Source organism: Panthera uncia, chromosome D4 (genome assembly GCF_023721935.1).
Source record: "Panthera uncia isolate 11264 chromosome D4, Puncia_PCG_1.0, whole genome shotgun sequence".
NCBI lineage: Eukaryota > Metazoa > Chordata > Mammalia > Carnivora > Felidae > Panthera > Panthera uncia.
The window spans coordinates 28,945,153-28,955,847 of NC_064807.1; the positions used below are offsets into that span (position 1 = coordinate 28,945,153).

The following is a 10,695-nucleotide window of genomic DNA, read 5'->3' on the forward strand; positions in this document are numbered from 1 at the left end:
TCAGATGTACACTATGGTGTGGCCATATTCTGGAATATTATACCACAATGACAATGGATGGCTACACCTGCACATGTGAAATGTGTGGTGTGATGGTCTGCCTGCCCAGACACCCATGATGAGGGTGTCCCACAAAACTCACAACAAAGAGAAAATCTGGGAAACACTTTACATTTTAGATTTCCATTTCTTCCTAAATGGGAGATTTTAAGAAAACACCTTCTGAGACAAACTTTAATTGACATCTCAGGGCAGAGTTTCTCCCAGTGAGACTGCAAAACCCATCAGAGTCATCTGGGGAGCTTGCTAAAGATGAAGATGCCTGGGCTCACCCTGGTACCCCTGCATCAGAACCTCCAGGTGGGACAGGCAGGATTGTATTCAAGTCCCCAGCTGGTTCTTTTGCATAGCTACTGCAGAAACTTGTTGTAAAGTTTAACTCCTAAAGAGGGTGGTTCTTCGTTAATCTCCTAGCTTTCTTATTGTCTCAAACACCAGGAATACCCTTGACAGTTGAAGGCAAGAGCTGAGCTCAGTATCATTCAGAATTGGGAAGGACCCATGCCTCCCCCGTTTCCCGGGCTATTCAAGAATCAGATTTATGAAGAACAGTTCGCCAAAGAGAGAGTGCCAAGCAGCCCAGGACCCCTGAGTAGATTTTAGGTTCAATTTTTTAGATCAGAGAGAGGTCAAGAATGCCATTCTTACTTTAAGAACAAGCCTGGAAGCCAGGGTATGTGGCTGCATATTTGCAATGAGTTTAATATGCGCTGAGTAAAAGACAAATAGTAATAATCAAGAGAAACCAATTGTGTGTGTGTTTTTTGTCCTTTTTAAAGACAGATTTAAACTCAGTCCAACAGCTGACACTGTTTTATTATTTTATTTATCCCTATTTTATTATTCTAAGCTGTACCATTAGCTTCAGGAAACAATCCTGTTGGTTGGAGGAAATACTTAAGCAGTAATTTTTTTTTAAATTTTTTTAATGTTTATTTTTGATAGAGAGAGAGAGTGAGCTTGAGTGGGGGAGGGGCAGAGAGAGAGGGAGATACAGAATCTGAAGCAGGCTGCAGGCTCTGTCAGCACAGAGCACGACACAGGGCTTGAACCCACGAACCGTGAGATCATAACCTGAGCTGAAGTTGGACGGTTAACCGACTGAGCCACCCAAGCGCCCCAACAGTAGTTTTTTTTAGTTTTTGCCAAGTAAGCAATGCAGTGAAGAAAAAAATTAGGTATGTTTTCTGTTCATCTAGTATCAACATGTGAGATCATTGACTCATCCTCTTAGCCATGGGGATAGCTTCTGGATCAAGATCATAAAATGAATGACTAGGTCTTCATGGCCAAGGACAAGGGAGAAAATTGAGGCAAACACTGGATAATTTTAGCCAAGGGGGAATGTCAACTTCATTTCCTCTGTACTCTTGATGGTTTGGTGAAGCAGATACACCTTTTTTTTTCTTTTTGTCATTATGAAAATAAGATTTATTTCAGAGGGTCTTCCTGAATTTGATTAACTGATGGATTGAGTTTTCTTAGGTTACTGTACATCACAAAACCTTGGAAGCCACATTCCATAGGAGTTAAGAGTGTGGATTCTGCAGGCCCCTGACTGACGAGGGCAGGTGTTTAAATCCCAGCTCTGCTGCTTACGGGCTGGGTGACATGAATTGGGTGACCAACTGTTCTCGTTTGCCAGAGACTGAGAGGTTTCCTGGATTATGGGATTTATAGCATTGAAGCCAGGAAAGTCCTGGGCAAACGGGAACAAGCTGGCCATCCTAAACTGGAGGAAGTTTATAGACAGTGTCTTGTCCATAAAGTGAGGGCATTACTACAGTAACCAACCTACAGTGTGGTTGGAGGAGAACAGGAGACAATCAGCACTGGAACCATGCCTGACATACAACAAACACGAATGTGCTTGGTGTCACTTTTATACTAAAAAATGGCCTGCTTATGCTACAGATGGGCTTCAGAGAGCTAATGCAGTTTAATGACCAGAATGCAGACATGACTTATGGACATCATGAAGAGTCCACTGGAACCTTCCTTCACTATGTGAGATGCTTGTGAAACAGGTATTTGGTAACTTCCATGCAGTGACATTGGGGGCTTGGATATCTCCTGTGCTTCTGTGGGTGACTGTGAATCCACCTCTTGGTAGGATGGTGTAACCACAGACTCACTGTGAGCTATTGGAGGGAGAGGCCATGGCTCATTGCAGGAAGCAGGTAAGATGGTCACTGCTCTGGGCATGGGTGGGGATGGATGGGGAGGAGCCCAGGGTAAGTGGGGGTTGTCAGGGCTGGGAGAAGGGGAAGTCAAGCAGAGATTTAGACCGTTGAGCTAGTCAGGAACCTTAAAGATCCCCTCAGCATGGGAGTCCCTTCAGAGAAGGAAAAGGGGCCAGATCTGTTCTCTGATTTCCTCCAAAGCTCCTGGGGAAAGAAAAGGATGATGGGAAGAGCAATCAATAACAAAAGGCAAGTTGAAGAAATATGTACCTGAGTTTACAATACATCTCTCCATTAATTCAATATGTTCTATAAATCAGCACATATAATTACTGAATACCTACTATGTGCCATGTGCTGTGTGCCATCTGCACTTGAGGTGTGTCCTGGAACACAATAGACAATGGCTTTCTGTTCTGGTGCAGACAGACCTCTGTTTCCTCACTCATCACATAGTCATTGAGCACTCACTATGTGCTGTGCAGTGTTCTAGGCACCTTGAGGCATTTACAGACTAATAAATAAACACATATATAGGAAAATATCCAGATAGTGAGAGAAAACAATCACATCTAAAGTTTACTGAATGCCTGCTCTGGGTCTGGTGTTGCTCCAAGCGCTTGATGTATATTATCTCATTGAATCCTCACAATAATCTACCTCATATTAAACTAACTAACCCAATTCATATAAAATGAGTTAGTATATCATTAATGATTGATATTCTCATTTTATAAATGAGAAAACTGAGGCAGAGATGAGAGTGAGGATTGGTGCTCCCATGCCTACACTTCACCACCACATCACACTGTTTCTCTAGAATAGGGCTTCTCAGTTGGGGCCAATTTTGCCCCCCAGGGAGAATTTGGAAATGTCCGGGGACATTTTCTATTGTCGCAACTTGCCTAGTGTGTAGAAGCCAGGGATGATGCTAACATCCTACTGTACACAGAACAGCCTCCACAAGAAAGAGCTAACTGGCCCAAGATGTCAGCAGTGCTGAGGTGGAGAAGTTCTGTTCTAGAATGCCCGAGGAGAGGGCAACATCAGATGAGGGTCACAGAAGGCTCATATCTTCTATAGGTGAGCTGAGTCCATGATCAGAAGACATCAGAAGGCATCAGACATGCACATATTTGGGAAGAGCAAGTGCAAAGACCCTGAGGAGAATGGGCATTGGGCATGTGCAAGCAAGCCAGTGTGACGGGTGTGAGTGACCAAGGAGGTGTGTGAGAGGGATGAGATCAAATCAGGTAGGGAGCTGTAGCTGAAATAAGGAGGTAAAATTTATGCGAAGCACAATCAGAAGCCACTGGAAGGCCAAAAATTGTGATTCTATGTGATTTTTTATCTTCTTTTTGTTTATTTGTATTTTATGGCTATTATGGGCTGAATCATGTCCACCCACAAAACTCACTTGTTGAAATCCTAATTCCAGGACCACAGAATGTAACTGCATCTGGAGACGCGGGTTTAAAAGGTGATTAAGTTAAAATGAGGTCATTAGGGTGGGCTCTAATCCAATCTGACTGGTGTTCTCACAAGAAGAGGAGATTAGGACACAGACACACATGAGGGAAGAGAAGACTGTGTGAAGACAGAGGGAGCAGACAGCCATCTACAAGCCAAGAAGAGAGGCCTCGGAGGAAACCAATCCTGCTTACACCTTGATTTCAGACTTCCAGCCTTCAGAACTGTGAGGAATAAATTCCTGTTTAAGCCACCCTGTCTGTGGTACTATGTTTTGACAGCTCTGGCACGCTAACACAATGACGATTTTCCAGTGAAAGAAAAGTATGTACACAAACGAGTAATTAAAGAAAAAGAAACAGAAAAATCTTTTAAAAAGAATAACCAAAGTAGACATTGTCAACATGCTTGAGACTCCAAGTGGAAATGAAAGCCTTCTTTAAAAACCAGCTGTAAGGATAAGAGGAGAGATGTGGGTACCCCAAGAAGAATAGAAGAGGATGTGTCAGTGGCATCCTGCCCGAGAAGGTCAGACACAGTGATCTTGAGGTGAAGGCTGTACAATCAAAGGGAACCCAGCCCTCAAGGGATTACATTTGGTGAGCACACTGGGCTGTGGGGAATACATTATAACCACTACCTCTCTGCTTCAGATGAGTTTTTAAAAACTGCTTTGGAAAAGTCAGTTGAGTTTATGAAAGCCATTCAAGGTTATGAAAGGCATGGGCATCATAGCAAGAAAGAAGGAAAGAAGGAAAGGAAGGAAGGAAAGAAGGAAGAAAGGGAAGAAGGAAGGAGGGAAGGAGAGACAGAGAAGGAGGGAGGGAAGGAAGGGAAAAAAAAAGGATGAAGGAAGGGAGAGAGAGGGAGACAAGACATAAATGACCCAAATGTTTTAGCAGATGGAGTTTCAAAATGGCCACTATGGGTAGATGCCATAATAGAAAAGGGGTTTTAAAGAAAATATATAGGGGCGCCAGGGTGTCTCAGTCGGTTGAGCGTCCGACTTTGGCTTGGGTCATGATCTCACGGTCTGTGAGTTCGAGCCCCATGTTGGGCTCTGTGCTGACAGCTCAGAGCCTGGAACCTGCTTCCGACTCTGTGTCTCCCTTTCTCTCTGCCCCTCCCCTGCTCATGCTCTGTCTCTCTCTCTCTCTCTGTCAAAAATAAATAAACATTAAAAAAAATTTAAAGAAAATATATAATAAAATATGGGAAATTGACTAGGGGAGCCTGGGTGGCTCAGTCATTTGGGGATCTGACTTGGGCTCACTGTAGATTCGAGCCCTGCGTCGGGCTCTGTGCTGACAGCTTAGGGCCTGGATCCTGCTTGGGATTCCGTGTCTCCCTCTCTCTCTGCCCCTCCCCCACTCAAACTCTGTGTCTCTCAAAAATAAATAAACATTAAAAAAAAATTAAAAAAAAAGAAATGGACTAAAGAGGAGGGACAAAGGAAGTGTGTGTCAGCACATCAAAGTTTTCATTTGCATGTGTTCAGAATAGTGTTAGATTGTGGGCCACAGACACAGTACTGTGCAGTGTTTCTCTATGTCCCATTATGAAAGGACCATGAGAGATTACAGCCATCCACCAAATCTGTGCCCTATCAATTGTGGTATTGCCTTATTTGGATCTCAGAAGGAAAGCTCAGTTGTGTTTTCTTTACAATGCAATCTGGCCTGTATGGACAAGGCTGGAGCAGGGCTGTTAGAATTCTCTTTATTTAGAACCATCCATTACTATCATTTATCTGCCAGCTCGTGAGAAACCATCCTCTCAGGAAATGCCCAAGAGCAATGAACACCGACCAAATGTTTCCACTGATCCTCCCTGTTGGGGCCTCACTCCTCAGTTTGACAAAAGCTTCCTGTTCCAAATTCCCTGTGGGGAAAACCCTTTCTTCCTAAGTATCTCAGTGGGTTTGGCGGGTGTGGGGTCTGACTGGGGCTAGGAGTTTGAAATGGAGTTAAAACCAGCTGAGTGAGAGTCGTCTGGCCATGCGGACCTGGCTGAGTTGCGGTCAGCTTCTGAGTGAGGCGGCCTCCTTGGGTGAACTTCACTAAGAGAAACCTGGAAAAGCAGATGCAGGGAGGGAATGAAAGCACGCCCTAGCATTCAAGACTAAAGAAATTATGTGGTGGGACTGGCAGTGCTGTCATTTAGTAGAAACAGAATGTGAGGGACCAAGGAAACATAACAGAGAAATCCTGAGGGCAGAGCCCAGGGTCCTAGGAGTAGATGACTTTGAACATGGTTCACAACAATTCCTACCTCCTGGTAGACATAACCTGATGCAATTCTTGCCCTGGGCACAGGCTGGGCCTACTGACTTGTTCTATGATTAGGTTACGAAAGACTGTGCCTTCCATCTGGCTAGCACCCTCTCTCTCTTGCTGGCTTTGATGAAACTGCCCATGTGGCAGGAACTGAGGTCCTCAGCTCAGCAGCCTCGGATGAACCGAATCCCGCAGACAACCACCCAGCAAGATTGGAAGTAGATCCTGCCCCAGTTGAGAATCTCTGTTTAAAGTTCATGCTGACGTTGGAGCCAACACCTTGTCAACCCTGAAGAACAGGACCCTGTTAACACCATGCCCAGGTGCCTGACCCACAGAAACTTTGTGATTTTAACAAGTCATTCTTATATAAGACACTGAATTTGGGGATAATCTATTATGCAACAAGAGATAATAAATACAGTCCCCAGCTGCGACTTGTGTCCCCTCACACAAGACCCTGAGTCAGAGACCAGCCTGGTGCTACTCTCATCTACAGCACAAGCAAGTGATTCTAACCTAGAAGATCCCTTGCAGGTCTGAAGCTTGAGACTGTGATGGCTTGCCCATATTGGTATTTGATACTAGCTATATTTCTCCTGAGCAAAAGTCTTGCCCTTCCTTTCCTCTGTAGACCTGGGCTCAGAACTTCCAGGTATGCTCTGATGCCCAAATGTGGGCACTGAAATCCGTTGTCCTGAAGTCTCCTGAAATTTACAGACAAGGAAAGCTCAAACCACTGGAGGCAATTTCTTGAATTGTTTTTGAAATAGTCTTTTTCTTTTACTCTACTTTTTCTTTCTTTCCCTAACACAGCCTTCTAATATGCTTTTTAATTTACTCATGTATTATGTTTATTACTCATGGTCTGTCTCCACCCACCTACATATACTCGAAAGAATTTCTGCCAGATGAGGATCTTTGTTTTATTCACTAATATACTCCAGGGTCCTAAAACTGTCTGGCACACAGCATGTGCTCAATAAATAATTGCTCAATAAATAATTGCTCTCAGAAAATGATTGGAGGTAAGGTGGGGTGTGGTGAGAAGGGGAAGTTATTAGGGTAGGTAGCAATAAACCTGGAACTGTGTTGCAATAGTTCTTTCTTTCTTTCTTTCTTTCTTTCTTTCTTTTTTTAATGGCCACATTTGGCCTGAAGCACCATATTGTGCCCAAACTTAGAGGTTCCCAAGAGTTGACCGCAAAACAAGTTATTGCTCCTCTCAGAACTTGGGATGCCTGGAACTTCTGGTCAGGGGATCAGCAGCCACCGTGGGGATCCCAAAGCCCAACTCCTCCCCACCCCAGGCTGCCTACACACATTCTAATTCTTCCATGTGAACCAAGACATACAGAAGTTTGGGAACCACTGCTCCAGCTAATCAACCTGAATTGTAAAGTTCAAAAAAGACTATTTATGAATATTAGTATATTGATAATTATATACCGAACTGGTCACATTCTTTTTCTTGCCTAGAAATATTTTCCTTTTAATCATAGAATCCATATTTTTCCAGAATGCTTCTCCACTCTTAAATCCCTGACTACATTTATGTCTGGATCTGAGGTGGACACCTACCCCAGGCCTGAGGAATGCATTTCCCATGTCGGAGTGATTGGTCTAGATTCCTGTATGTAATCCAAGCCTACCTAATAAGACTCAATGAGGGGATGTTTGAACTGTTACGACAGAGATTCTTCTTTTTCTAGAGTTTCAGAGGATAAAGAATAAGCCTGAACCTCCTGGCATCTGTCTCCAGTCTGCCTGATAAAACAGCCAACATGGAGGGAAGCTGAACTGAGAGGGAAAGAATGAGGCTAAGTTCTGATGGTCTCACTGGAGTTTCTGGATCTGGCTATGTCTGAAGGTAGACATTTCAGTTACATAATTCAATATATTCTCATTTTCTTACACTGGTTTGAATTGTAGGAGACCTGACTAATCAAATAAAACACAGAGAATATAGCACACAAACCAACCTACCTCATTTTCCTTATCCTTGAAGCATGACAACAAAAAAAATGTAAATGTGCACATTACTGATGATTAAACTAATATTGCTGTATTTGTGACAGCATTTTTTTTTTCATTTAAGGGCTCATTTGAGCAAAAATGATTCAAACTGGGCAGAATTCAATATAGTAAATAGGAGGCCCAAGTTGTTGGTGCAAAATTAAAGACTTTAATAGACAGAAGGGAGCAGATACAAGAAGTTATAGTAGGCAAAAAAGTGGGTTGGTTATTGCAAAGTTTTTTTTTCTTTCCTTTCCCTTGTCTTCAGGGGATGGCAGGGATCTATTAGGCAGTTTAACTAACTAGTGCTGATCAGGTGATTCCTGACTGACGGGTTTAAAATTTCATTTTTGGGAGAGCTGAGACTGTAATTAAGTCTTGGTTGGGTGATGTGAGGCTTGGCATAAGTGACTCCATTTTGAACCCGTTGTCTTGTTTTTAACATCAGTTACATTTCACTGCAGAGCAGTTGGATTTATTATATTTTTTTAAAAATTAAGTATAGTTGACATGCAATTTTATGTTAGTTTTGGGTTACAACATAGTGATCCCACAAGTTTATACTTATGATATGCTCACCCCATGTGTAACTATCATCTGCTATGACAGCATTTTGAATGAACCCAATTTCTCTGTATTCCATAGAAGAGGAACATTTTGGGCAGTGATGCTGCTGACTTATCTGTGAGAAGTAAGGAAGATGATTCATTTTTAGAAATACTAAATAAAAGCTGGCCAGTTAACAGTAGGTTTACAACCTACTGGAAATATGTACGAACTCTCCCCACCCCCTACAATGGAGTCCCAAACCTGTACACACCTCACTTCCTGGTTCTTCTCCTTTCCATTTCACAGGCTTGGTTTCATGGGCTTATTTTCATGGGCTTTGCAATGAGCATGCGCCATAGGATAAAGGGAGGAGGGACTGAAAGCCTCTGCATCACTTCAAGGAATGTATGTTTATTCCAATCAGACTACTTTTTGCCTTTTGGGGGCATAGGTGACCTCCGGGTAAGGCTGTGACTCTGTAGTACTCAGCCAATGAGGAACCAGGAGAGGACTCGCCTGCTAGGAGATCAATTACCTGCTGTAACTGCCCCAAGTGTGCCTGTCCATCAGACACCTGCTCTTGCAAATGCCTTGATTAAAGCCTCTCTTCACTGTGCTCTGAGTCTCTGTGTCCCTCCTTTGATTGGGTCAGTGGGCTTATTCTCACATTATCCTACTGACGGAAAGACTCACCAAGATGCCCATTTATCTGGTATTTTGTAACTATCAGATTCTTGGTGCCACTTTGTAAACCTCTAAAACCCAGGGTCCTGTTTGGTTACTTGCCTCAGTCTGCAACTATGATAGCAACAAGCTCACACCAAATTTCCCCCCTTGACTATATTCTCTGTGCTGGACCTGTGGTCCTCCTGACTCACTCCATAACTGAAAGTCTGTACCTCCCACACCGCTTCACCCCTTGGCCGCTGCCATTTCTTTATGTTTCCCAATTATATATAAAAGTGAGTTGTGGGATGGCTTCTTTAGCACAAACACAAAGTGTGAGGGGTGAATGGCCCTCCTTATATAAACATTGGGTTTTACTGGTTGAGAACATAAAATATGGTATGTTTCTATTCTGCCACTCCAGGCCACTGCAGCCAGAGCCACATGCAGGCCTAGATCTGAATGAGAGTTAAGTGGAAAGTCTGAGCCAGAGTGTCTGCAATGGTGGCTCTCTGCCCTGGGGAACCAGCGTGGTGTGTGGTCCAGGAGTGCTCCAATTACACAGCCTCCCCCCACCCCATTCCGACAAGTCCCCAGGGGGCAAACGCTTTGTCAAGCTTCCCAGGGATTCCCCAGCGACCCCTACTCTAGGCTGAGGATCAAAGCTTCTGAACTGCCCTTCCTGTTGCGAAGTCTCATCTCCCAGGATCCGGTCAGATGAGGCACTGGGCTCCATCTACAAATACCTTATCTCCAGAAGGAAAATATCCTCACGATTGTTAAAGTAAGTACTGGGTTCATTAGAGAAGATTTGAAAATACCATAGGATGGAAAGAAGAGAAAAACCCATGTACCCTTGGCTAGCAGCTGCTGTCCCACAGGTGCTTGTCAGCAAGGCCCCACTCCCAACCTCCTGGATCAGATTCTGCATTTTCCCCAGACCCCCAGCGGGGTTGTGTGCATATTCAAGTTTAAGAAGCCCTGAGCTAGATAATCCCACAACCACACTTGAGTTCACCTCCTGGTAGTTTATATGGTTACTGAAGTTGGGATAAATACGCAATAATTAATACGGCAGTCGTCGACTTTTAAAACATTTTAATTTTATTTTAATATCATTCAAATGTTCAGTTTAGTGTCCTGCTTCTCTTCCTTAACTGCATTCTCTGACGCCATCACTTTTGATTGTTTTTGAGGCTTTCTTAAAACCCAGTATCTCCCTCCATTCTCGTGTGAAGAATAAAATGACAGACAGCACACAAAGGGTTAATGTCTGCCGATTGCTTTAATACCCATCTAAAGACCCTGTGGCCACCTCCAGCCAAGCCCAGATTTTGCAATGTTTGCCATGCGTTTGCTTCGTGTTGAAAGATGGACTGAATGGAGATTTCTTTTTGTTTGCACGTATTTGTGTGTGTGTGTGTGTGTGTGTGTGTGTGTTTCTTCGTGCACTGTCTCCGTGTGTGGCCTTCTCT

The 10,695-nt window shown here is 43.6% G+C and overlaps 1 long non-coding RNA gene across 1 annotated transcript; it reads left to right on the forward strand.

Moving 5' to 3' along the window:
* The first annotated feature begins 3,305 nt into the window (after positions 1-3,305).
* Positions 3,306-9,170, forward strand: LOC125925419 (uncharacterized). Its single transcript, XR_007458824.1, has 3 exons — positions 3,306-3,496; positions 7,702-7,859; positions 8,861-9,170. It is a non-coding gene; the product is annotated as an uncharacterized LOC125925419 (long non-coding RNA).
* Positions 9,171-10,695: the final 1,525 nt, after the last annotated feature.